Source organism: Aptenodytes patagonicus, chromosome 3 (assembly GCF_965638725.1).
Source record: "Aptenodytes patagonicus chromosome 3, bAptPat1.pri.cur, whole genome shotgun sequence".
In the NCBI taxonomy this organism is placed as follows: Eukaryota; Metazoa; Chordata; class Aves; order Sphenisciformes; family Spheniscidae; genus Aptenodytes; species Aptenodytes patagonicus.
In genome coordinates this window covers 21,122,579-21,149,875 of record NC_134951.1, presented here as the reverse complement: position 1 = coordinate 21,149,875, position 27,297 = coordinate 21,122,579, and positions in this window count along the sequence as shown.

The following is a 27,297-nucleotide window of genomic DNA, read 5'->3' as shown; positions in this document are numbered from 1 at the left end:
AAAATGTTATATGAAAAAAATGTGTCTCAAGAAGTACTCATAAAAGGTGCATCTTAAGTATTCGTCTGATTTAAAGGTGATGAAACTTTAGGTGCTGCACCAGAAAGCAGAACAATATAGTTATTGAAAGGGCCAGCACTCACAAAAGTGTAAACTGTATTCTTTGTGTACTGATTTAGACTGAATGCACCTGCAGATGAAATTAATCAGATTTATAATTGAATTGAATTATCCTAGATATTTTGTCTTAGAGTGATGCTTTAGCAGGTGGTGGTTTGTTAACACTGCTTTCTTAGATATAGTTTAGAATCTATTTGTTAGAGTCAGCACACCAAGCAGGTGCTCTTCATTTGCTTGGTTTGTCTGAAAATGTTTTCTGATAGTTGAGCAACACGGTCACGAGACAAAATATTACCCCAGTGGTATCGTATGTGCAATGAATGAAGTTGAAAATCTGTTTGCAGAAGTACAAACAATTAACAGGAGGCAAATTACCTCACTGGAGTCAGGCATGGAAAACACTGAGTCCAGCTTCTTGCCAGTACATTTCTGTAGTGTTTTATCCATAGTATTTTAAATTTTTTTACTTGATAGAGGTTACGGTGTTTCTTTGGAATATTTCTGTGGCTTATCTTACTAACCATAAGCTTTTTATTTTGTACAGCCTTCCATAGGTCTGTTCCATGCTCAACTATCTCTCACTATTCCTATAAATAATTCTGCCTTATTTCATGGCCCAAAGCCTTTATTTAAAAGTGTGTTGGAAATTCTCACTACTTCAGTGGAAATTATAATTCTGAACAAAAATTTGGAATCTACCATTTTGAACATGCATTAGTAAATATTATTTAGACAGCTAACATGTCTGCATGCTTTCATATGTATTTATGTGTATATATATGTGTAAATGTATTTATATATGTAAATACATTATCATATAAATATAGTACTTTATATCAAGTTTCTCTAGATGTTTGTTCTCCTAACCACTCTTTATAAACCAGTTCTTGCAGTCATGAAATAATTTGATTTCTCTGGACCTTACAAAAGTGAAATCTTGGTAGTTTGCATTTCAGAAAAAGAAGGCAGCATGGAAAGTGAAAAATGTTCATGACTTGATTTGCAGAAAGCCTGGTAATTCAAAATGTATGTTATCCATGCAATCATTGCTGTGTTAAAAAAGTCACTTACCAAGAAGTTTAGAAAAGAAAATAGTACATTACAGCTCTATGTCACCTAGAGTTAGAATTGCAGATTTTCAGGCTGTCCTTTAGATCTCTCATTTATCTTGAACACACCAAAGTATGTAGAATAAAAATCTAGAATCTGTGGATTTGAAATTTTAGCTGCAATCTTTCACACCTAAATATCTTGAACAAGTTGCTGAAGGAATGAGTATGGGTTAAAGGAATAGTCACTTTGAGTGATGAATTCCCATTGAAGCTTGTTAGCTATCATTTATAGAAGATTCTTTCTGCACTTGTATAGTTGTTAACCTGGAAATGGCTATTTTGTGAATTTAGATTACCAAAATGATTCAGAAATAATCCTTAATTTTTCTGATAGAAATCCTACATTTCTAATGTCTCAGCATATATGTATTTCGTTCAAGCATTCTCCCACTGAGTATGGTTATTGGTGATGGGTTAGAGCTTACGCGAAGCAGTTGTAATAATGTACAATTTGTTAGTTAGCTTTGGTAAATGCTTATCATAGAATCCGTCCAAGAAATTTCAGAATCATCTTTAATGAAATTCACATCTATCAACTATAACTGAATAATTTGACATACTCTTTTGATGGACTGATAAGCTGCTGTACACTGACAGACTAATTTACACTGAGAATGAACATCCTTCGGACCTTTTGTTTTCATTCCTTGGGACTTTCCATGACCTCATCTATATTTTAAAAACCTCAAAACTGCTGAACAGCTAATGTTCTATTTTGGATAAGCCTTTTTCATGTTTTGATATGCAAGCAGCATCATGTTCTATTTCTAAACTGTGAGAATTTCAGTATCTCTGTTCTATTAATGATCATACTGTTTAAATCATTCAGTGGCATTGTTTCTTATTCTTGCTAACTGCATACTTTATGGCTTGTTAGTTCTTTAACTTGTTTCCTCATCTGTCTCTGAGGTTACATCTATACAGCTAAATAAAACAAACCAGGGACCTTTCTCTGGTCCTAAGGTAAAGTGGCATGGTCTAGCTTGATATACGGCTATTATGTCTTCTCTTTCTTGTTCAGAGAAGTTTGGCCCCATCCATACTGCCAACTGGAAGAGTTTCTGGCTTGTGCTGTGTTCCAAATCACACCTAGATGTAGCCTGGGAGAGTGGTAGCTGGCATGGGTTTTAGCAAAGAACATGTTAGCAAGAAAATGCAGTGGACAGTTGCAGGTTATTGCTTGAGCCTGTGAAATAGTTCTGTTTATTGTATTAGCAGAATTCACAGAGTCAGAATAATTTAGGTTGGAAGGGAACTCTGGAGGTCAGGTCTCAAAGCAGGTCTAATTAGATCAGGTGCTCAGGGCCATGTCCAATTGGGCTTTTAATACCTCCAAGGATGGAGATTCTACAACCTCTCTGGGCAACCTGCTCCAATATTTCAATACCCTCATGGTGAAAATGTTTTCCTTTATACCCAGTTTCCCATGTTGCAGCTTTTATGTCTACTGCCTCTTGTCCTTTCACGGTGCACCCTTGAGAACAGTCTGTCTCCATCTTTTCTATAGCCTCCTATAAGGTAGTTTTAAACCCCAAGAAGAACTTGCCTTAGCCTTCTCTTCATAAGGCAGAACAAACCTAATTCTCCTAGCATTTTGTTATGTATAATTTTTTTCAGGTTCCTAATCATTAAGGTACACTTGCTACAGTATGTCCATGTCTTTCTTGTACTGGTAAGTTCAAAACTTTACACAGTACTCCAGATGCAATCTCACAAGTGCCATGCAGAGAGAGTGAATTGCTTCCTTTGTCCAGCTGGCTACTCTCTTACTAATGCAGACCAGTATGCTGTTGGCCGCCTTTGCTACCAGTGCGCACTGATGATTGATGTTCAGCTTCTTATTCACTAGGACCACCAGGTTCTTCTCTTGCAAGGCTGCTTCTCAGGCAATAGATCTGCAGCCTGTATTGTTGCACAGGGTTATTCCATCACAGGTACAGGTCTTCGCATTTCCTCTTTTCTTAACTTTGTGAGGTTCCTGTTAGGCATTTCTCTAGTCTGTCAAGGTTTCTCTGAGTAGCAACCCTGCATGCCAGCATATCAGTCGCTTCTCCCCTATTAGATACTGTCTGCGAACTTGCTGAGAGTGCACTCTGTCCCATTAAGTTTGTTCATAAAGAGATTAAATAGTATTGGCCCCAGAACTGGTCTCCAAGGGATACTACTAGTTTGGAGTAGCCATTTGGATTTTGTGCAGCTGACCTCTAAACATGACAGTCCAGCTAATTTTCCTCACACCATACTGTACACTTACCCAATATGTATTTCACCAGTTTGGCTACAAGGGTACTGAGGGAGGTGGTATCAAATGTCTTGCTAAAGTGAAAGTAAACATTTATTCCTCTCCCCTTGTCTACAAAGCCAGTCATCTCATTGTAGAAGGCAATCGATTGGTCAGCCATGATTTGCACTTAGTAAATCCATGTGGGCTGTTTCTAGTCATTTTTTTGTCTTTCATGTCTTTCGAAACAGCTTCTAGGAGGAAGATGGTTATGCTGCATAACCATCCCAGGGACTTAGACTGAACAGCCTGTAGTTCCTTGAGTCCTCCCGCTTGCCCTTCTTGAAGTGTAGATGTAGCTTGAGACTGGTTCAGGCTGTTACATATTAATGCAATTAGTCAAAGTTGTAGCACTGTAATTTTAATTATTTTCATATAAGGAAGTAACACAATGGGTGGTATAACTTGGGGCTGATTACATGATATAGGAAAAAGAGAAGTGTTTTGGGTTCTACTTCTTCAGTTTATACTTCCTTTCATACAGAAATGTGTAGTACCATATGTTCAATTTAAGTTCTGGTATAAAAGTAGTTTTTGTGATGTCTGCACTGATATATGGAGCAGATTTTATTCAAATCTGTTAATAACGAACACAATAAAATGCATTGGGAATTTTGTATATGAGTGCTCCTACCAGTTATTTTATGTACAATAATAGTAAGTGCGGACAGTCCAGCAGTGCCCTTTTGCCCCCTTTACATTTGCAGATGAGTATTTTTGAAAATATATCCAATCTTATCTCAGTTGTAAGATCACACATAGCAGGTGGATAATTCAAAGAAGCGTTGAGGGTTTTAAAATTAACAGCTCTGAACAAGTTTGTGTTGTCTGTTCTAGAAAGGGTTTGATGTGATATTTCTTTGACAGAATATTTGTATTAGATGCACCTCTAACTGTAGCAAGGCTTATACTAGCAGGAGAGTATTTTTTTATTTTTAGATACAGTTTATACTCATTTCACAAATGAAGTAAGTTATAGTAATAATGGGTATTTTGCTGATTTAATTTAGTTACACTAGAGCTTTTGTCAGTATAAAAAAATAACTAAAAGTCACACTGTCATATGATTTTACAAACTGACAAAGATATCTCATATAGATCACAGTGAAAAATGCAATTTTTTTTGAATGCCCTTTCAGATGTAATATAGGTTATCTTCCTAATTGCTGATGATTATTTAAGTAAATCAGATGGGTACTTCGATGCAACAGATATTGAAAAAATAGCTATGTGATCGATGAAGCTCATGAAAGGACTGATTACATTGACATTTTGATTGACTTTTTTGTATTTTAAAAGTTTGAATTAGCTCTGATGCTATTTAAATCCTGTCTAATTTGATAGCTGCTTCCACGGTGCAGAAAAAAACCCACTTGAAGTGAAATAAATTATATTCCTCCTTTTTTTCTCCTTATTTCTTGTCGCATGTCTGAAATGTACCGTACTTCTACTTTTCTTGTTGCTTCTTTCTAGATAGTATAAGGCAGAATAGTAACAGGAATGTAGTTTTGTTATGGTGCAATGTAGCTATGAAGTGCACTGGATGCAGAAGAAGAGATGCTTTTAGTCTTTTCTGAGAGGCTTTGTTGTGCAGAGAAATGAACAGGAGGCTGGAAAATTGAGACTGCTAAATAATCCCAAATCTATCATTAATGAATTGTGCAACTTTTCATAAGACACAATTAATGAAATTTTAATCTTACTCAGAAGATAGACTTTATCTATAGGAGTTGTTAATGAGATCAGAATGAGACTCAGTGTTGCTTTTTCTAATGTCAAGGTGCTTCACATGCTTTTAATTTTCTTCTTCAAACACAAAAATCACTAGTGCAATGTTTAATGTTGTCCAGAAAATTTAACTTTTGGATGACTTTTTTGATGTTATTTCCATAGCAGAAACCATATTTCTGTTATGAATGTCTTAGGAAAAGGTGAAAAGAGATAAATCTCTCACGGGACAGATTCAATCTGAGAAATTCCCATCTGTCTCCTTTGTGTATGGAAGCAGCTGGACCAACTGGCTTAGGCTAACTTGCAGAAGGCCCGGTTTAGGCAGCAGTGTTACTCTTCCTTAATTTCTAAAGGGTTAAATCAAGAAAGAATTTGGGTGTGGAGCACTAATTCTTTCATAACTGGGTATTATACACATTTGCTATATAACATAGAACTGCTCCATGTTCCAGTTTTAGGATATGGGATGTGATAGCTACATATAGTGTCACTTTTTATTTTTGGATAGCTGCAGCAGATGATATGAATTAGATACTATCTTTCATAGTACTATATGTGGCAGAACTTAATGCTTTTTATTTAATAATTTATTAGCTCTGCATACCCTTTACTTGTTGAAAGATTTTGGAAGAGATCTTTTTTACGCTGCTTACAAATTATTCTGAATCTATAGATTCTGAGTACATTGTGTTTTTAACTGCAGGATGTGGCTTAATCTCCTGTGATCTTTCCATTGGGTAGGATCCAGTTCTGTTACTCTAACCAGTATCACTAATATTTGAGACCCTTGTTTAACAGTGCAAAACCTGTGCTTGACTCTGTGGTGCTAGAGTTGAAATAAATATATTTGAAGTGAATTACTGAATCATAGCCTGATTTATATAGGCTTCCAAGTACCTTCAGCCACATCACATGACAGTTGCACCAGCCTTTTAATACCTTGTACATAATTGTCATTCATACTGTAGCAGTGGACACTGCTTGTTCCTTTTTTTAAATGTGTACATTTATAATGTAATTTTGATCTTTTATTGTTAAAAATACTAATGAAGCATTGAAATGAAGTATGAAAACAATGATTGATTGGAAAATATTAATTGTATTGCATTTTCATAAATATAATGCATATTTCTAGTAAAAATATCTCTTGTTATTTGGAACGCCTGATCCAATCTTACATTAATTTAATTTGATTACACAATGTATAAATACACAATTTTGTACACAGGTGTTGTGTGCAGGTACACCTGTAGAAAGAAAACATTTTTTTGTGTCAAAACTGTTCTGTAACTTTATGATAGAGAAGTCTAGATCGATTTGGTGTCATATATTTTTACACTGGAAACAATAGCTTGTGACATTTAATGATTATTATGACATACATTTATTTGTAAAGTCAAGAGTTTCAAATATACTTCATAAGTGAAAATACTATTTTACTTCTTTTGGGGGATAACTTGTTGATTTTTTATGTAGCTAATATCTTCTGTATGATTTTTCCAATCCTGTGATTAATTTTATCTATATTATCTAATCAGTGTGAGATGAACCTATACTGCTTTACTGTGTTACTCTTCCTTGAGAATTACTATTTTTGTTACTTTCAGGGCTTTCAAGAACTTCTTTGTGAAGGAAGACATGAGACCATATCTATTTATGGGGAAATGGATACATATGATACATATGTAAACATTTATTAACTATGCAGAGGTTAATGGATATATCTCATGGAAAAAGGTTATACATATAAGAAAAATATGTATAAGATACATGTTTGCTGGTGTTGATAAAATCTTACTCCATCTCCAGGATGTGCTTTCAGGCTCACTGCATTTTATTCCTCATGGAGTTCTGCTTTATTGAACATGAACGATGTATTGAACAGTCTCCAATCTGGCTAGGCCTCCATCCACAAAGATCTTTATTGGATTCTCTAGAATCCAATGAAAAATATTGTGTATCTTCGTCAAAAACCCATTGCTACTGCTGAGCTGGTATTTCTATAATTTTTCGGTACTTCTCCATAGTATTTTTAGCTACTTGACGTAGTTCATTTGCACATTTCATTTATATTCAAGTATTGGCAACCTGTGATGGGGAGCTCTATTATCACTATGTTGTCTCCATTGCTGTTGTCTCCTCTAGAGTCTGAAAAGGCACTCAGTTCAACAGCACTTGTATGCTTGGGATTTCCAGCATTGCTAGTGACCGTTTGCAAGATTTTAAACTTAATTTTGTATCATGCATTGTTTCTGAGGATATTCTTGTCCTTACTTCTATGTTATATCTGCCAGTTATCTGACTTAGTCTAGAGCAATTGAATCAAGACTGCGGTGAACCTCAGGATGCCTGAAGACATCTCAATGTACATATGTTGAAATGAATATTGTTCTGAAAGACAAACTGTTAGGAATCTGACATTTTAGTTTGTAATCTAAATGAACTCTTCAGTGTCTTGTAGCAATAGTTTTTTGTTTGCTTTCTCTAACAGGGTCTTCAAATACACTGCTGGACTTCTCTAATTTGTAAACCCTTTGCCATGAGCAAAGCCATTTCTGTATCTAAGTGACATAATGACTTGGAGGAACAGAGCTTTAGGCCTGAATCCTGCAAAGATTTTTGTGCATGTTCAATGTAACACATTAAGTAGCCTAACAGAAACTAATAGACATGTGCATATGTGCATATATTTGCAAGATCAGGCTTTCATTTTCTAAAGAATTCTTTGGGACTTTGGTATTCTATGGAACTGTCACACAGGATGTAAGAATAGTAATTTGTATTTTAATACTGTCTTTTAATTTTTCCATTTTAGGATTTTAATGTTGCAGGCTAAGACACAATTTGCAATAAAATACATATTTATACTACAGAGGGCTGTCTTCTACATCATCTATTAAAACAATGCTTTGTAAAGAAACAAGCAATAAATTACCCATCTTTCTTGCACAATTCAAAATGTAAACCCTGAATGGGTAGTTATATGATCTTTATTCTTTATTGGCACATATGTACATGTTTCCTATTAAGCTTTGGTGGATACATTTGGAAATGAAGGGATTTAATTATTTAGTGGCTGTTGAATACAGTAATTTTTACTTTACATGTTGGTGATGATTAATTCTTTTTGTAATTTTCTGATGAATTATTTCTGTTTCTGCCTAATCAGCAGGCATACTGTGAAATATAATTGCACTTGAAGGAAAATTACCATCTCATGAGATGAATAAGTTTGATGATTAAATTACGTAGAATAAAGCAATAACATTCACATACCCAACCAGGATGACATACTCATCCTTTGTTGTGCTTTGATGACCTTTATAAAAAACAAAGAGTTTTTTTAGAAACAATTCAATGTATTTCAAGTCAGACTATATGAAAGGAAATTTGAAGAATCCTAAATCAGATATAGTCTCATGGAAAATACAAGAATTTCACCTTTTTAAACTAAAAATATCAGTCCTGATCTAGGTTCAACACAATGTAAATCACTGAATTTGGAAAAAGCTTTTAAAACTGATAAAAAACCATACTTGGTACTAAAGTTAATTACTAAACTTGATCAGAAATAGGTTTGCAGCCTGGTATTCACATCAGCAGGGGACAGACTTTGTACAAACAACATGAAATATCTATTTTTTCATACATAAGAAAACAAATCCTTTCTTACCCATGTTTTCTGTTAAGCCCCAGTTTTTAGCTGTATCTTTATATAATGCAGTATTCATGAACCCTAAGCTATTCTTTCTTGACATACAAATATTTGCTTTAGGACTAGGCCCATTCTGATTGAGAACTAATGTGCGTGAGACCGAAGATTTGGAAAAAAAGTTTGGCAGTGTTACTGCATGACTGTTTGTGACAAAGGCCCTGGTTGTATACTTAAGTATATACTTATGCACAGACCTAAAAGGGGAAGTTCATCATAAGCAGGCCTGTATATTTAATATTTGCCTATTATTGTATGTCTTCTGTTTTGTATTCCAAAGGAAAAGATAGATTCATGGCTTCTTGACCCTAAAATTAATGTTTGGGAGAACGTATTGATCCATGTGTAAAGAGTAGTGAACTTCTGGGGCCTTTATGTCAAAAGGGCCATTCTAACTGTAGAAAAATGTTTGCTATGTTGAATCACGTTCTTCCCAAAAGAGGGGCAGGGGTTGAAAAAAAGTCTTTGTGGGGTACTGATCTTAGGGTAATGACATATTTTGGCATTGTGCCCAGCTGGTCTTAGATACAGGAAATCTGATAGAAATAGCTATTCTCTCTGAATTAGATTTCTTAGCAAAAGTCACCCTACTCTCGTACTCCATACAGAATTTCTGCTGTCTATGTACAGAGGTGAAGAAAGCAGAAACATATTTTGTTCACTTGAGTCTATCCATCCTTTTTCCATAGGAAAAGAAAGGAAGAAGAGTATTTCTCTGGAAATCTCCCATGGAAGATAATTATAATGGAGCATATATTAACTATTTGTTCTCCCTTTCTTAATGTCTTCTATACTGCAGTCAGGAAATAAAAATCAGAAGTGGATGGTTGAAAGGACATATGAATAAACCAGTTACCCTACTATCTTTAAAGTAAAGAACAACTAAAATGGAGTTTTGTTTTGTTTTCACATTGGAAAAGAATAATTTCTGTTGGAATGTCATCTCCATGTATTCTCAGTAGAAAAGACTAAAATTCATTTGTTTCAGTTGCAAACTTCTGGAGAGTTTCTGATTCTTGGGGTTTCAGAAACTGTGTGTGATTCTAAGGAGATCTTAAACACTGACAGTTGGAAAAGAACCATGTGGGATGCACTGTCAGTATTTACTAGAGGCCAAAACTTTAAGATGTAGAGGAATGCTCAGCTTATCATGTTGGAACCACTATGTCTACAAATAAAGTGTGATGTTATCTGTAGAAGAATTATTATCAGAAACTATTTTTTTTCTAGCAAGAAAGAATTTAATTTGAATGTAGAAAACCAGTACTTTGGATATACCATGTAATATAATATACAGACACTAGCCTCATTAGGTTTGTGTCCCTTTATAGTGACCATAAAAATAGCTCTGAAATGTACAAGTCAGAATTGTGTAGTCTTTTCAAGTAGCTGTCAGAGCTTGTATCTGTATGCGTAAAGTACAGGACAGTCCATACTGGAAATGAAAATTTCCATTTTTTTTATCTTTTACCATATTTGACCTACAAAAATTCAGGTGACTGAAGATGGTAGTGTCATCTACGGTCTAGTCAAATTTCTATACTCTAGTTAAATATATAGGAAGGTGTGGTTTAACCCGGCAGGCAGCTAAACACCACACAGCCGTTTGCTCACTCCTCCCCAGTGGGATGGGGGAGAGAATCAGAAAAAAAGGTAAAACTCGTGGGTTGAGATAAAGACAATTTAATAGGACAGAAAAGGAAGGGAAAATAATAATAATGGTAAAAGAATATACAAAACAAGTGATGCACAATGCAATTGCTCACCACCCGCTGACTGATGCTCAGACAGTTCCTGAGTAGCGGACCCCCAGCCAGCTTTCCCCCTAGCTTATATATTGAGCATGATGTCATATGGTATGGAATATCCCTTTGGCCAGTTTGGATCAGCTGTCCTGGCTGTGTCCCCTCCCAGCTTCTTGACCACCCCCAGCCTACTTGCTGGTGGGGTGGTGTGAGAAGCAGAAAAGGCCTTGACTCTGTGCAAGCCCTGCTCAGCAGTAACGAAAACATCTCCGTATTATCAACATTATTCTCATGCTAAATCCAAACCACAGCACTATACCAGCTACTAGAAAGAAAATTAACTCTGTCCCAGCTGAAACCAGGACAGAAGGTCATCTCATGCCTCAGCAAAGAAGTAACACAAGTAATAGCGATCACAGAATCAAAGAATGGTTGAAGTGGGAAGGGTCCTCTGGAGGTCTCTAGTCCAACCACTCTGCTCAGAACAGTGGCAGCCAAAGCAGGTTGCACAGGCCCTTGTCCAGTTGGGTTTTCAAAATCTCTGAGGATGGAGACTCCACAGCCTTTCTGGCTATCCTGCTCCACTCTTTGACCACCCTCACAGTAAAAAAGTTACTTCTTACATTTAAGTGGAATTTCCTGTATTTCAATTTGTGCCTGTTGCCTTTTGTCCTGTTACTCAGTGCCACTGAGAACAGACTGGCTCTGTCTTTTTTACTCTCTCCATCAGGTATTTACACACATTGATAAGATCCCCCTGAGCCGTCTCTTCTCCATGCTGAACAGTCCCATCTCTCTCAGCATCTCCTTGTAGTTCAGGGACTCCAACCACTTAATCATGTTCATGGCCCTGAACAAAATAATTAAGGAAAAAATAGCATAGAGAGTATAGCTGGAGAACAGTGAAAATTACTCATTCTATGTAATTTCTGGATAGTAATTGTTAGTTCAGATGAGAAAAAGCCTATCTCCCCACACACAGAGAAACAGTGGAGAGGGATGCAGAGGGGATAAAGCCCTGGGAAGGGGGAAAGCAGTTGGTGCACTTAGGGCCCTGACATTAACTTTACATGATTCATGTCATGTCCTTATTGCCCTATCTGACAAGATAACAGATGTTCAGGACACATGCAGAAAAGGTGATAAAAAGAAGAAAGGATGAAGAAAGAGAGGAAGAAAGCGGAGGAGAAATGTCAGCTCTGGAGACATTAGGCATTCTGTGGACACATTCGTAATCACTGATGAAATGAATAATTTATGAGCTTCTTTGTGATGTTTCTTCATGGAGGCAGATGCTCCATGTGTGATCTCTGCTTTTCCTTTGGAAACATCTTGGCTAAGAGTAAAATATATCTATATAACAGCATGCAGTTTTGGTCAAATATTATTTTTTTAATACCAAATGGAATTGCCTCCCCACCGACATTTGCTTATCTGAGAAACGAAGACATTCCTCTTTCTCCAAGGATATATTCATCATGGGACAAGAAAACCAGACTGGACCAATGCGAAGGCTTTACCATGCCTTGCTGGCTGTGGGTGGCACTGGATGTTTGTGATGTTGGTGCTGTTATGGGAAGCTAGAAGGTTTTCTACAGCCAGAGCCTGTCACTACAGCCTTATTGATGCTTGTGGACAGCGTCATGATAATAGATGATATTGTGATAATGTGATAATATTAACATGGTGTTTTGAAAGATCATTGCTGTAGATACAACGGTTAAGATGCTATGTGTAGGTATGTTTTTCTGATAACTTTTGAATATTAAAACCAGAAACAATCTTGGGAGAAGTGACTGGAACCTAGGACTCCTCTCTTCAGGATTAGCTGCCCAAACAGAAAACTATGGATTTGCTCCCTTTTATTTACTCTTCCTGTACAGCTTTCTATATATTAACAGACAATAGTTCTTTAAAGGCACAAAAAATTAATTTTAGAATAATTTAGCTTTGCTGTTTCATCACTGCTGACAACATTTCAGTTATTGTAATTTAGTATTTATTGTTTTAATTTATACTATTGTATCCTATGCTGTTTCTTGGGCCTCATCATTTTAGTATTTAGTAACAGTGTACCATGGATATCTATGACAACATCCCAAGTTAACTGGAGGAGTTGAAATCCTTGTCATCTGGACCTCATTTATTGATTAGTGGTTTAGAAACTGTGCTACAAAGGGAAGACTGAGCTGGAATGCTGCGAGCAGAGGACAGCAGGTGCTCTGACTATGTAGCTACTATATACAAGGTGATGGTAACTGCCAGGATGCACTCAAGCACTCAGTTCCCACTGACTATATGAGGTACCTGAATCTCCATAGGAAAATTTAGTTTTAGAATGGAGAAAGTATTTGCCATGTCACCTCCTTAACTATAGGTAGCCTTTTACATCTTTTGAAGCCTTGATTAATTTGAAATACAGTAATACAAAAGCCCCACATTTTTAAGAAAGGGAGACATATTTGCTTTAAAAGTAGTAGATATTTGAGAATAAGTAGGGCAAACAGCTGCCTAGGTGTATATGTCAAGAAACACTGTTATTAAAAAATGTAAAATTATGTTTTGCTGGGTTTAGTGGAGCTCATTTTGAAAGGTAAACTTCAACTTTCATGAGAGTGGCACCCTAAATTGATTTCTCAGCTTTTCCAATGAATCTTAGCTCTTCAGAATGCTAATTCTGAGTTACAGCTTCCATTTGACAGCCTACACTATAGATTAAGTGCAAAATCATGCAAATATGAGCCACAAATCACAAAAAAAAGAAGTTAGCCTTTAGCATGCATGGCTGACATCGCATGAGAAATTTCTCAAAAATTGCTTATAGTATAGATTGTCACCAAGATTAAAGTGCATGATAGCAAATCACTCTGGTCCAAATAGTAATTTTTACCTCAGTGCAGTGATTGCCACCATCATGGCAATGATGGATCTGGGGAACTACAGGCCTGTCAGTCTGACCGTGGTGCAGGGAAGATTATGGAGCGGTTCATCTTGAGGGCGCTCACAAGGCATGAGCGGGACAACCAGGGGATCAGGCCCAGCCAGCACGGGTTCATGAGAGGCAGGTCCTGCTTGACCAACCTGATCTCCTTCTATGACCAGGTGACCTGCCTAGTGGATGAGGGAAAGGCTGTGGATGTGGTCTACCTGGACTTCAGCAAGGCCTTTGACACCGTCTCCCACAGCATTCTCCTAGAGAAGCTGGCAGCTCACGGCTTAGACAGGTGGACTCTGCACTGGGTAAAAAACTGGCTGGATGGCCGGGCCCAGAGAGTTGTGGTGAATGGAGTTCAATCCAGTTGGTGGCCGGTCACAAGCCCCAAGGCTCAGTACTGGGGCCGGTATTGTTCAATATCTTTATCAATGATCTGGATGAGGGGATTGAGTGCACCCTCAGTCAGTTTGCAGACGACACCAAGCTGGGCGGGAGCGTTGGTCTGCTCGAGGGTAGGAAGGCTCTGCAGAGGGATCTGGGCAGGCTGGATTGATGGGCCGAGGCCAAGTGTATGAGGTTCAAGAAGGCCAAGTGCCGGGTCCTGCACTTTGGCCACAACAACCCCATGCAGCGCTACAGGCTTGGGGAAGAGTGGCTGGAAAGCTGCCTGTCGGAAAAGGACCTGGGGGTGCTGGCTGACAGCCGGCTGAACATGAGCCGGCAGTGTGCCCAGGTGGCCAAGAAGGCCAATGGCATCCTGGCCTGTACCAGAAATAGTGTGGCCAGCAGGAGTAGGGAAGTGATCGTGCCCCTGTCCTCGGCACTGCTGAGGCCGCACCGTGAATACTGTGTTCAGTTTTGGGCCCCTCACTACAAGAAGGACGTTGAGGTGCTGGAGCGTGTCCAGAGAAGGGCAACGAGGCTGGTGAGGGGTCTGGAGAACAAGTCTTATGAGGAGTGGCTGAGGGAACTGGGGTTGTTTAGCCTGGAGAAAAGGAGGCTGAGGGGAGACCTCATCGCTCTCTACAACTACCTGCAAGGAGGTTGTAGAGAGGTGGGTGTCGGTCTCTTCTCCCAAGTAACTAGCAATAGGACGAGAGGAAATGGCCTCCAGTTGTGCCAGGGGAGGTTTAGATTGGACATGAGGAAAGATTTCTTTACTGAAAGAGTGGTTAAACATTGGAAGAGGCTGCCCAGGGAAGTGGTTGAGTCCCCACCCCTGGAAGTATTTAAAAGACGAGTAGATGCGGCACTTAGGGACATGGTTTAGTGGACATGGTGGTGTTGGGTTGACGGTTGGACTCGATGATCTTAGAGGTCTTTTCCAACCTTAATGATTCTATGATTCTATGGTAGAAAAAGTTCAGAAAAAACTTCCTTTCTAAAATAAATAATCTATTAGAACAACTCCCTGTAATTTTCAAAATGGAATTTGGAGTTGGAACTGTCCCTGACTGGTGGACTTTGATACTGAGTCTCAAAAGGGGATTTTATGTCATATTTCCAAGCACTGCTGTGGGATGTGAAGGAGAATAAGAAACCTGAATAAATGGACAGAATTAGTATGCTGAATGTAGTGCAGCTTTGCTTAAATGAATGATTCTGTAGTCATATTTTAATACAGAATCAAATGTGGATAGCCAGATGTTTAGCCAGTGTAAGTCACTGAAGGCAGTAGCACATTGTGAGTTTATGCATAATTTATATATGTTTGTGTATATGTGAAATAAATACAGGAACCAGGTTTGTATTTCATACTTCATTCAGAGCAATTGGTTTCCTTAGAAATTAAAATTTCTTTTCTTTGCTTTTCTGAATTCAGTATAAAGAAGATTGGGTAAAACTTTCAAGGTCTGTGACATGCAGGTGATTAGATTAGAATATTGTTTGGTACTCCTTGAGTTTAAGCTCCATAAATCCAGAAGACTATGTTTGAAATCTAAACAATCCAAATATAAACATAACTATGTTTTTATCTTTTTTAAAAAATAAGATTACCATGCTTATTATCATATTTATTATCATATTTATTACCATATTGCAGAAGTGTAGGTCAAAGGGAAGTGACAATGGTAAATTTCCCAGCCTTGAGTGACCCCAGATTTGAAGTTCAAAAATGTGATACTTCCCTTGCATTTGCTACAGAAATAAAGGTAAGTGTCATGGTTTAACCCGAGTCGGCAACTAAGCCCCACACAGCCACTCACTCACTCCCCCCCTGGTGGGATGGGCGAGAGAATCAGAAGGGTAAAAGTAAGAAAACTCGTGGGTTGAGATAAAGACAGTTTAATAGGTAAAGCAAAAGCTGCGCACACAAGCAAAACAAAACAAGGAATTCATTCACTCTTTCCCATGGGCAGGCAGGTGTTCAGCCATCTCCAGGAAAGCAGGGCTCCATCACACATAATGGTTACTTGGGAAGACAAATGCCATCACTCCGAATGTCCCCCCCTTCCTTCTTCTTCCCCCAGCTTTACATGCTGAGCATGATGTCACATGGTATGGAATATCCCTGTGGTCAGTTGGGGTCAGCTGTCCCAGCTGTGTTCCCTCCCAACTCCTTGTGCCCCCCCCAGCCTACTCGGTGGTGGGGTGGTGTGAGAAGCAGAAAAGACCTTGACTCTGTGTAAGCCCTGCTCAGCAGTAACGAAAACATCCCTGTATTATCAACACTGTTTCCAGCACAAATCCAAAACATAGCCCCATACTAGCTACAATGAAGAAAATTAACTCTATCCCAGCCAAAACCAGCACAGTAGGCGTCTTGCAAAAACAAAGCAGTGTGTATTATAATTTCAACTTCAAGCTTGAAGTTATGTTGCAGAAATTATTTAGGGCTTGTTTGAGTGCCTTTTTTTGGTAGAAAATATTACAGTCAACTTTAAATTCCTATTTCCTGTGATAGTAGATCCTCATTCTACATAACTCTTTCAGTAAATGACAAAAATTAATTGTGGGAAAAGCTTGTACACTTTATCCTTGTTCTTTTCAATGCTTGTCTGTTGTCTGACTTGATGTGTGTGAAAACTCAGGCTTGATGCGTTGTGCAAAAAAGGAAGAAAGGCAGAAAAAAAGTCTCAGTTGTATTACTTTTCAGCCAATTATTGACATGCTTCATTCAAAGAAATGATTGTTCACACTTACAGCTTCTTCTGTCTAGTATCATCCTGGGGCACAGGAGGAGTTGCTAGAAATTGGGATAATGTTTATGATGAACTTTCTCCTTTTGACATACACATTAACATTGGTGTTTCCCTGGCACTCACAAATGGTTGTTTCTAATTTCATAGGTACACTGTAAAAAAATTTACAAACATCTATATACCCAATGTTTTATTTATAGATTGACACCCACTGTTGGACTTTTCGATTGGGATTATACATCTTCACAACTACAATTATCATTTAGACAGTTTAAGTGATGCCAGTAGGCTTCATTAATTTCTCATGTATAGGGTTAAAACAGGTGTGGGAGCTGAGAGAACTTATACTGTATGTTTTAAAGATGAAAACCATAGCAGTTGTATTTATGTAGTAAAGAACTGCTGGTATGTTCCTGCTCACCAATAAGTTCTGCAGATAATCTGTGAAAGAGTTAGAATTTCCTAAATAGATTTGAAGTCAAGTGCATGCATATAATCAGTAAAACCCTCCTCATCCTCTTCTAATAAGTGTGGTATGAGCAAAAAGGCAGGCTTTATGCTAAAATTAATCTACACCTAATGCAATATGCAGTACCTATTATTTGCCCACATAATGTAGATTTGAAAGCCACTGGAAATGTCAATAGCCTTTGGTATATCCAAAGTCTGGTTCTTAGTAATTAGCAAATTGGTTGTAATAATGTAGAAGCTGTGTGGTCTCTTAATTTAACAAAATATATGTTCTCTCTCTATAAATCCTGGATCTCAGAAGTAAAAATCCTTTCTCCTTCCTATTTCCTGTACACTTACTGATCAGGGTAACACTTTTAATCATGTAGTTTTACTGGTAATATTTAGTCTCTCAGTATTGTAAATGACCCCCCCCCCCCCCCCCCCCCGCCAATCCTGGGCTAAGTCTGTGCTAGTTCAATATCATGTCATGAGCTGTGATAACAAGTCTTGTCTGTTATTCCTGTGGCAGAAAGTATGGCCTTGAAGGGACACAAGGAAGCTGTTGATGCCTTCCAGGGAAGATTGTGTTGGCTGCAGCATACAAATGAGGGAAGGGCAGTCCCTGTTTTAAAGAACGCTGGTAGATAAGGAGTATGCCAGGAGAGGTAATAGTTCACAATAATAATACATGGAGTACTCTTTTATTCTGGTCCCTTTCACCGAAATAAATAAATTTAAGAACTTTGGCAGTTGTGTTCTATATGCAAATGAATCTTAACACATGTCTTCAGGCATGGAGAAGTGTAGATTTTCTATTTCCATGTTGGGTTGGCATCATTCTACAGCTAGACATATCAGAAAGTTTCCATTAAAATAGGGAAGTTCTGTTAAATTTCTGAATCTACCAATCTCTTTAACCTTTAAATGACAGTTACATCTAATACCCACAATGATGCTAGGGTGTTTTGACTCTGTTCATTCTGTAACTCATGAAAAATCTTTGCCAGGCTATGGTAATGAAAATGATAACTTTGCACAGGTTCAGCCAAAATCTGCAGACTCATCTTTTTCTACAGAGATTAGATTTCCCACACTGTTTTAAGTGAACATGCCAGTGTGGACAGGTGGCCTTTTAGGAGTGGGATTTACAGCGTAGAATGTCAGAAGAGATTGAACCCTGGAGGGGGAAAGGATAGCCGCTCCTGTAAGCTGGAGATACCACATAGTACATGGAATATAGATGCTAATACACATACTGCTTGGGTTACTTCCCTAGAATGAAATACTTAGAACTGCTGACATGAAGAGCTGAAGAACTGTAAATTGATTCTTTGCTTTCAATAGATTGGAATGGTTCTGAAACTAGTTAAATCAAAGCTCTCTACTCTGTTTTTTTTTTATTTTTTAATTTTTTTAAAATTTTTAACTCCCTGTGCCTGCTCTTGTTAACGTTTGTAACAAGAACTGTCCTGCTAACTATTTCATGTTTATTGAATGAAAGAAGATTCAGGGAAGAGGACACAGCAGGACAGTGGTGCTGAGGGAAATGGCATGTTGGGTTTGAAAAATATACATCATACTATAATGAATATGCAGGAAGACCTTTAAAAGAACCTAGACCACAGTAAAAAACATGAACTTTTAAAGCAGAATAGGTCTTAAAAGGAAAACTGGCAGAAGGGCCTAAGGAGCTCTCCTTGTGTGTGCATAACTCGAATCCAGCTGAAGCCATACCTCTTCAAAGAGCTCTCTTAATACAGAAGTGTCTTAATTTTGAAAGAGGTGAGTCTGTTCCTATTCATACCCATGAATATGCAGAGAAATGAAATCCAATTCTAGTGTGTGCTTGGGGTTATCAGTGTTTGAAAGCTCTCTCACAGTGTTCATGGGGATGAAATGAAACCCCCTCAAGCAGAAATTCTAGTGGTAAATGAGCTTCTTTTGTTAGTGAGAAGGCAGAAATATCTGCAGCAAGGATTCTGATTTGTGTAGGCTACTGGAGAGCGAGCCCTTTGGTGACAGCTGGGTTGGGATTCATCTCATCTAGTCCTAAACATGTCCATCTAAGGTAGCAGAAGTAGAGTAATAGTAGGTTTCCTTTGTAGTCCACTAGGCATTCTTTAGTTCATAGTTCTCCAAAACTTTTTTGTATTTTCTTTTAGGATGAAGGTTTTATTCTATGGAATTCATTTAGGATGAAGTAAGCCACATTCTAGAAGTGTCTGTACTGTAGAAGTTTAATGAAGGAAAGTTCTTGTGGTGAGGCAAGTAGAGCGCTCAAAATGTTGAAGTCCATGTAGGTTTTCTCTCAGTAGAATTTGCAGCTGTTGATGCTGTAGCTTAAGACTTTTTTTTCGGGGGGTGGAAGGATTATGTAAATAATAGCTCTTCTAGAAGATAGTCAACCCTGTTAAAAAAGCTAAACCGCTTAATCTGTGAGCAGCTATCTCTTCATGGCTTGGAGCCAGACCAGCAAAGAGCTATCATATTATTTGCTGATTTACCATCTTACTGGTAGTTGATGAATGCATCTAGCAAGGTGTTGCAATTAAGATACTGCTGCCTGGGAAGAAAGTAAGATAGACTGCCGCAAAGTAAGATAGACTGCTGCTAAAGGTATTGTAAGGTAGGATATTATGTTCTTTATTGCAGTATTTCCCTGATTTTTTGGCTGTTTTAATACTGTTTTAATTACTAACAATTTTGTTGTTTTTATGAATTCTAGCAGTTTCTATGGACAGGATTATTCAGAATCTTGGGGGTGGAATTTATTTTTCCAGGTTTTTAGGGTCACAGGATTTTTTTCTATATATTTTTAATTAAGAATGGCCCTAGTCTAGCCCTTGATGTTGTGATTGATCAGTTGGGAGAAAGATGAAAGAAGAGTAACTCTAACAATAGAATTAGACTGACTTGTCTGTGTGATGTCCTGAGTCTTGTTAATCTTGTTAATTACAGGGTGTTTTAGATTTTTGTCTCATTAGACTTCACAAATTTGTGACACAGTGTGTCTAAGTCTAAGTCTAGCATTAACTTTGAAGTGAATAGGTGTCAAACTCATTACTGTCTCTGGACTCTTCGTGTAAGATAAGTTTAGTTTAAGACCTGAAACCTCTCCCCTATCATCACAACTTAATTCAAAGAGCAAATCAGTAATAGTAAGTAATTACTTTGCATTTTATTTTGAATTCAGTATCATAGGAAAATATTTAATGTGCATGTACTTAAGTAGAGGAAGATAGCGACCTCAGCTGTAGTGAGCATTCTTCATTCCCAGAACTACCTGTGTTCTGTATTTCAGTGTTGCACCTACTAGGTCTTCCTTTAGAGTGAAATGTGCAAAAATCTTCTTTTTGTATTTGAGGAATATGAGTGCTTCTGAGGGTCCTTACTGCTATGCTTTCTTAATGTCCTTGGACTGTAGTTAAGGTGAAGGGTTTTAATATAGTCTCATCTTTTCCCATTATATTAATTGTACTTGAAATGCTGGCATGTGGTTATTATTGCAGTTAGGAATGCGTTAGAACTGAACTTGCAGTTTCCTTTTAAAAGTCTAACGCATTGTAGAGACTATGAATTAAAGAGATGGGCCCAGTTGATTTAAAGCATTAATAGGAAACTATCAGTCCTCGGAGGCTGGAGATATCTCTAAGCAGAAGCTTGACAGACTAGATTAGACATAATTGTCTTCCTTATTCTCAGTGAGAAAGTTTCTCATTTGATAGTTTGCCATTGTCACAAAACACATTGGACAGCAATTTCGTATTAACTTGGAGACCTATTAGCAAAAGGTAGGGATAGAAAGCTGGAACTTCCTTCACAATACATGTGATAAATGGATGTATTCCTCAGAGCCATCAAGAAGGTCACATTCTAATAATATTAAATTAGTGAAGGGAGAAAATAAGCATATAAGTCACCAATTACCTAGTTAAATTAAAGAGAAGCTACTGGTATATAGAAAAAATAGGGAAAGCAGAGATATTTTCATTTATTACACTGACTTCAATAAATGGTCAATTAATCTCAAGAATGATAAAATCACTAAAGTGGAACATACAAGAGATCTTGCTCAGTGATGTGTATTTCATTTTAACTCAGTTCAAATATGGGCTACTTTGTGACTGATAACCCTGTCAGTTTGCGATTAGGGACAGATATTTCATTGCATACTTATAACAAGATATCTAGCTCAGTCATAGGAAAAACAAACATTATAGATTAGGGCTGACCAAAATGCTGCTGAAGAAAAAGAGACAAAACCCCAACAACCACCAAACCTGTCAGCATCTTGAACAATTTTTTTGCTTTTCTGGCAAATCTTAAAGTGTGAGGGTAACCAATTTACTGCCAATATTCAGCTGAACCTCTGAGAAATGGCTTTTCTCTTGACTTGCACTCCAATGACTTTATATAGTAGTATGAATGAGTTTGAAATCCTGCTGCCTCACTCATATCTATAAAGGTAAATTCACACTTCTGTGTCATCAATGCCAAATATCTTTCAAGGAACGTGAGATACTAACACTGAAAATTGAAAGAAAAAGTCAGTGTTGAAATATCACAAATATTCAGCTTTCTGTCATGAAAGAGGCAAATATTACTTAGGTTCCAATGTAGATATAGAACTAGATTGGACTGATTCCTTTCTGGTTCAAAGACTTCATATAGTGGTTATTTTAGTTTCAAGGAGTTCCTCTCCTCAGAGTAGTTAGTTATCTGAATGACTAACCAGGAGGTTATTTATAAGCAAAATATTTTGTGCCTATTATATATAAAAATACCCAGTATCTGCATAATCTGCAAAGTCATACCTTTAATTTTTTGTTAAAATTATGAGTTTTGCCTGTAGAGTGAGTTAAAAATACCAGCTATTTTATAATATATATGGCCACGTGATTTGTCATGTAAGAAACAGCAGGGGAAGCTTGCATCTGGCCTAACAGATGGTCTGTCAAGGAATAATAGAAAAATGTGTATTTAGAAGAATCCCGGTTCTCTCATATTCCATGTGTCCAGTTTGCATTGTCAGTCTTTTTGAGAAAAGTTAATGTTGTCTTCAGAGCAAGCGAGCAGTCATGCCATTACAGCAAAGGGTATTTAACAGCTCTATGTGCGATAAAAGTTGAGAGAGAGGAAATAATCTGATAGCAGGGGTTCACATCTGACTCTAAGCAAATCATTTTAGGACTGTAGTCACATAGGTTCAAAATTACAAGTTTAGCTCCTCAGTACCTCTCAGCTGCTATAGGTACCAAATCTTCTATCCATAAAATTGCACAAGCATCTGGGTATTGGCTCCCAGCAGAACCATGGCCATTAAATCCTGTCCGGTCCCAGAGCCAAGGTATTTCACCCTTTCTTACACCTATGATCTGACAGGCGTTCAAAGAGTTTAGCAAAATGGTTCACTCTTTGTTTGAACTATTCCGCAAAACTCTTAAACATCTATTGGGATACGGAATGAAATTTAGGTCAGAGAAGTGCCCCAATCACTGATCTATATAGTCATTCTACTTCTCTTACTGACAAAGCATATTTGGTATACAAAGTATAGCAACTTCAGCTGTAAGGCTGGAGAAACCTGTTTTCTAGGCTGGTGGCCTTATTAAAGACACACGAAAATGAAGTGGTGCAGTAGTCGGCATTACATCATGTATGTCTTCATCTGACTAGCCTTTCTGTATTTCACTTCCATTTACTGAAGTGAGGACATGGCTCAAACCTCATTCGTTGCACTAGTGATGCTGCCACTGACTACAGTGGGCTTTTGATAAGAGCTTTGATTCCTTCACTCAAGTTAAAGTCCTGGTGCATTACGCAGGAGTTTTGCCTACAGAAGAATTACTGGATGAGCCTTTCATTCTTCTCCTGTCAAATACTGCCTGCAAGGTGCCTTGTGGCTTACTGTGGCTGTCACAGCTTCACCTGCTAAAAATGCCCAAAAGAAAGAAAACAATGGGATCAAAAGCCTGCCCTTCCACAGGACAAGATAAGAAAAGTACTAGGTTGGCTTTAACTACCAGGGCTCAGATTTAGGGCCAGTGCTCTTTAATGTTTTTATAAATGATCTGGATGCAGGAATCAAATGTACATTAAGTAAGTTTGCTGACAATACTAAACAAGGAGGAGCTGTGGACTCCCTTGAGGGTAGAGAGTCCTTACAGAGGGATCTGCATAGACTAGAGAGCTGGGCAATCACCAACCATATGAAATTTAACAAAGGCAAGTGCCAGATTCTCCACCTGGGATGGGGTAATCCTGGTTACACATACAAACTGGGGGATGAGAGGCTGGAGAGCAGCCCTGCAGAAAGAGATCTGGGGGTTTGGGTTGATGGCAAGTTGAATATGAGTCAACAGTGTTCCCTGGCAAACAAAAGGGCCAACTGTTCCCTGGGGTGCATCAAGCACAGCATCATTAGCCGGTTGAGGGAGGTGATTGTCCCAGTCTACACTGCACTGGTGCGGTCCCACCTTGGGTACTGTGTGCAGTTTTGGGCACCTCAATATAAGGACATCAAACTATTAGAGTGAGTCCAGAGGAGAGTGACCAAGATGGTGAAAGGTCTCAAGGGCAAGACTTACGAGGAGCGGCTGAGGTCACTTGGTTTGTTCATCTTGGAGAAGAGAAGACTGAGGAGTAACCTCATTGCACTCTACGACTTCCTCAAGGCAGGCGGCGGAGGGGGAAGTGCTGATCTCTCTCTGGTGACCAGCAATAGGACACGAGGAAATGGAATGAAGCTGCGTCGCGGGAAGTTCAGATTGGACATTAGAAAAAGGTTCTTCACTGAGAGGGTGGTCAGTCACTTGAACAGGCTCCCCAGGGAAGTGATCATGGCATCAAGCCTGTCAGAGTTCAAAGAGCATCTGGACGATGCTCTGAGTCATATGTTTTAGTTTTAAGTAGTCCTGTGCGGAGCAGGGAGCTGGCCTCGAAGATCCTTATGGGTCCCTTCCAACTTGAGATATTCTATGATTTTATGATTCTACAAGTGAAGAAGAAATGTTGGGTCATTTTGATGAATTTTCCTTTAATCCTTTGCCTGGGAACAAAAACCCCTCCTTTTCTCATATGGTGTTTAGAAGCATGACTATGATAAATTCAGAATCTAAAGGAAAAAGTGTTTTGATGCAAAAAACTCTCTCCCATCACACAGCAGAACTGTAAAGAAAAATGGACAATCCATACCATTTGAAAATAAGAAAGTAAATAATAGTTTTGAATTTACCATACATGCAGCTAGACCTTTGTGAATGATGACTGTCTAGATCCAACTCGTAAAAAGATGCTTTGTTTTAAGTATAACAACAATGATTTTTGGTAAAATCAAAGAAGGGAGTGTTGAATTCAGGTATGTAACTACTGACCCAACCCTTACCCCTTTCTATTCAAAATAGAAGCTGACTGGCCCTCTTCAATATAAACACTTAGCAGTGTAGCATGACAGCAAACCCAACAAAACCATATCTCGACCCAAACACTATAATGTGAACATAATTCTTCTCCCAGGGAAAGGGTGAGAAAAAGAATGAACTGCATGTTAGAGGGAGCATTACTGCTGCTTAAATGTCTCCTTAGGTGGTATTTAGATGCTATAGTGACAGCAGCAGTATAAAACCCATTTGAAACGGAGTAATCACAGAATCAAGACCAAGAAGACCTCTTTCAGACAGCAGCACTGGGCGAAGTCTGATGCTGTTTCATTGCAGTTATAGGAAAGCACTGCTGAGAATAAGGGTGTTTGGTTAAATTAGTTTAATACCTGATCTATCATTGCTCATTTACTTTGCATAAATGAAAAAGCCCATTTGCTTAAAGTGATTTTTCATCATTCTCTTAGGAAGAATGCAGAAGAGAGTTTTCTGGGTTTGACTGCTGTAAAAGACAATAAAAAATGTTTCTATAAATACATTAGCAACAAAAGGAGGGCTAAGGAGAATCTCCATCCTTTATTGGATGCGGGGGGAAACACAGTGACAAAGGGTGAGGAAAAGGCTGAGGTGCTTAATGCCTTCTTTGCCTCAGCCTTTAATGGTAAGACCAGTTGTTCTTGGGGTACCCAGCTCCCTGAGCTGGAAGACAGAGACAGAGAGCAGGATGAAGCCTGCATAATCCAAGGGGAAATGGTTAGTGACCTGCTACACCACTTAGACACACTCAAGTCTATGGGGCCGGATGGGATCCACCCAAGGGTACTGAGGAAGCTGGCAGAAGCCAGCCACTTTCAATCCTTTATCAGCAGTCCAGGCTAACCGGGGAGGTCCCAGTTGACTGGAGGTTGGCAAATTTGATTTGGCCCATCTACAAGAAGGGCCAGAAGGAGGATCCAGGAATCTACAGGTCTGTCAGTCTGACCTTGGTGCTGGGGAAGGTTATGGAGCAGATCATCCTGAGTGCCATCATGCTGCACGTACAGGACAACCAGGCGGTCAGGCCCAGTCAGCACGGATTTATGAAAGGCAGGTCCTGCTTGACTAACCTGATCTCCTTCTATGACAAGGTGACCGACTTAGTGGATGAGGGAAAGGCTGTGGATGTGGTCTACCTGGACTTCAGTAAAGCCTTTGACACTGTCTCCCACAGCATTCTCCTGGAGAAACTGGCTGCTCATGGCTTGGATGGGTGTACTCTTCGCTGGGTAAAAAACTGGCTGGACGGCCGGGCCCAGAGAGTTGTGGTGAATGGAGTTACATCCAGTTGGCAGCTGGTCACGAGCGGTGTTCCCCAGGGCTCAGTATTGGGGCCAGTTCTGTTTAATATCTTTATCAATGATCTGGATGAGGGGATTGAGTGCACCCTCAGTACGTTTGCAGACGACACCAAGTTGGGCGGGAGTGTTGATCTGCTCGAGGGTAGGAAGGCTCTGCAGAGGGACCTGGGCAGGCTGGATTGATGGGCCGAGGCCAACTGTATGAGGTTCAAGAAGGCCAAGTGCCGCATCCTGCACTTCGGCCACAACAACCCCATGCAGCGCTACAGGCTTGGGGAAGAGTGGCTGGAAAGCTGCCCGGCAGAAAAGGACCTGGGGGTACTGGTCGACAGCCGGCTGAACATGAGCCGGCAGTGTGCCCAGGTGGCCAAGAAGGCCAATGGCATCCTGGCCTGTACCAGAAATAGTGTGGCCAGCAGGAGTAGGGAAGTGATCGTGCCCCTGTCCTCGGCCCTGGTGAGGCCGCACCTCGAATACTGTGTTCAGTTTTGGGCCCCTCACTACAAGAAGGACGTTGAGGTGCTGGAGCGTGTCCAGAGAAGGGCAACAAGGCTGGTGAAGGTTCTAGAGCACAAGTCTTCTGAGGAGTGGCTGAGGGAACTGGGGTTGTTTAGCCTGGAGAAAAGGAGGCTGAGGGGAGACCTCATCGCTCTCTACAACTACCTGAAAGGAGGTTGCAGCGAGGTGGGTGTCAGTCTTTTCTCCCAAGTAACTAGTGATAGGACAAGAGGAAATGGCCTCCAGTTGCACCAGGGGAGGTTTAGATTGGATATTAGGAAAAATTTCTTCACCAAAAGGATTGTCAAGCATTGGAAGAGGCTGCCCAGGGAAGTGGTTGAGTCCCCATCCCTGGAAGTATTTAAAAGATGTGTAGATGTGGCACTTAGGGACATGGTTTGGTGGTGGACTTGGCAGTGTTAGGTTAAGAGTTGGACTTGCTGATCTTAAAGGTCTTTTCCAACCTAAATGATTCTATAATTTTTTGATTCTATGATTCTGTGACTCTCTTGCTTGCTAATTTGGCTAGACGTAGATACATTTTCATCAAACTTTTTGGATAAGATTTCAGGGCAGCACTATTACTGTGAGTGGTTATATTTTTAAGTTTATGATACACACCATTTGCTTTCAAGAGATGTGTATGATTTGAGGAAAAGGGAATTCTTTATCTTTTATCTTAATATTATTGATATTTATAATTTATGTTAATCTACCCTCAAAAGTAATGACCTTTTGGGTAATTTGCATGACTCTTTGCTTTCTTTTCAATCCTGGGAATTTGTGCGAAGTCAATCAGTACTGAAAACTAAGAACTCAGCCAGCTTAAAAATAGCATAAGCTTTTTAATT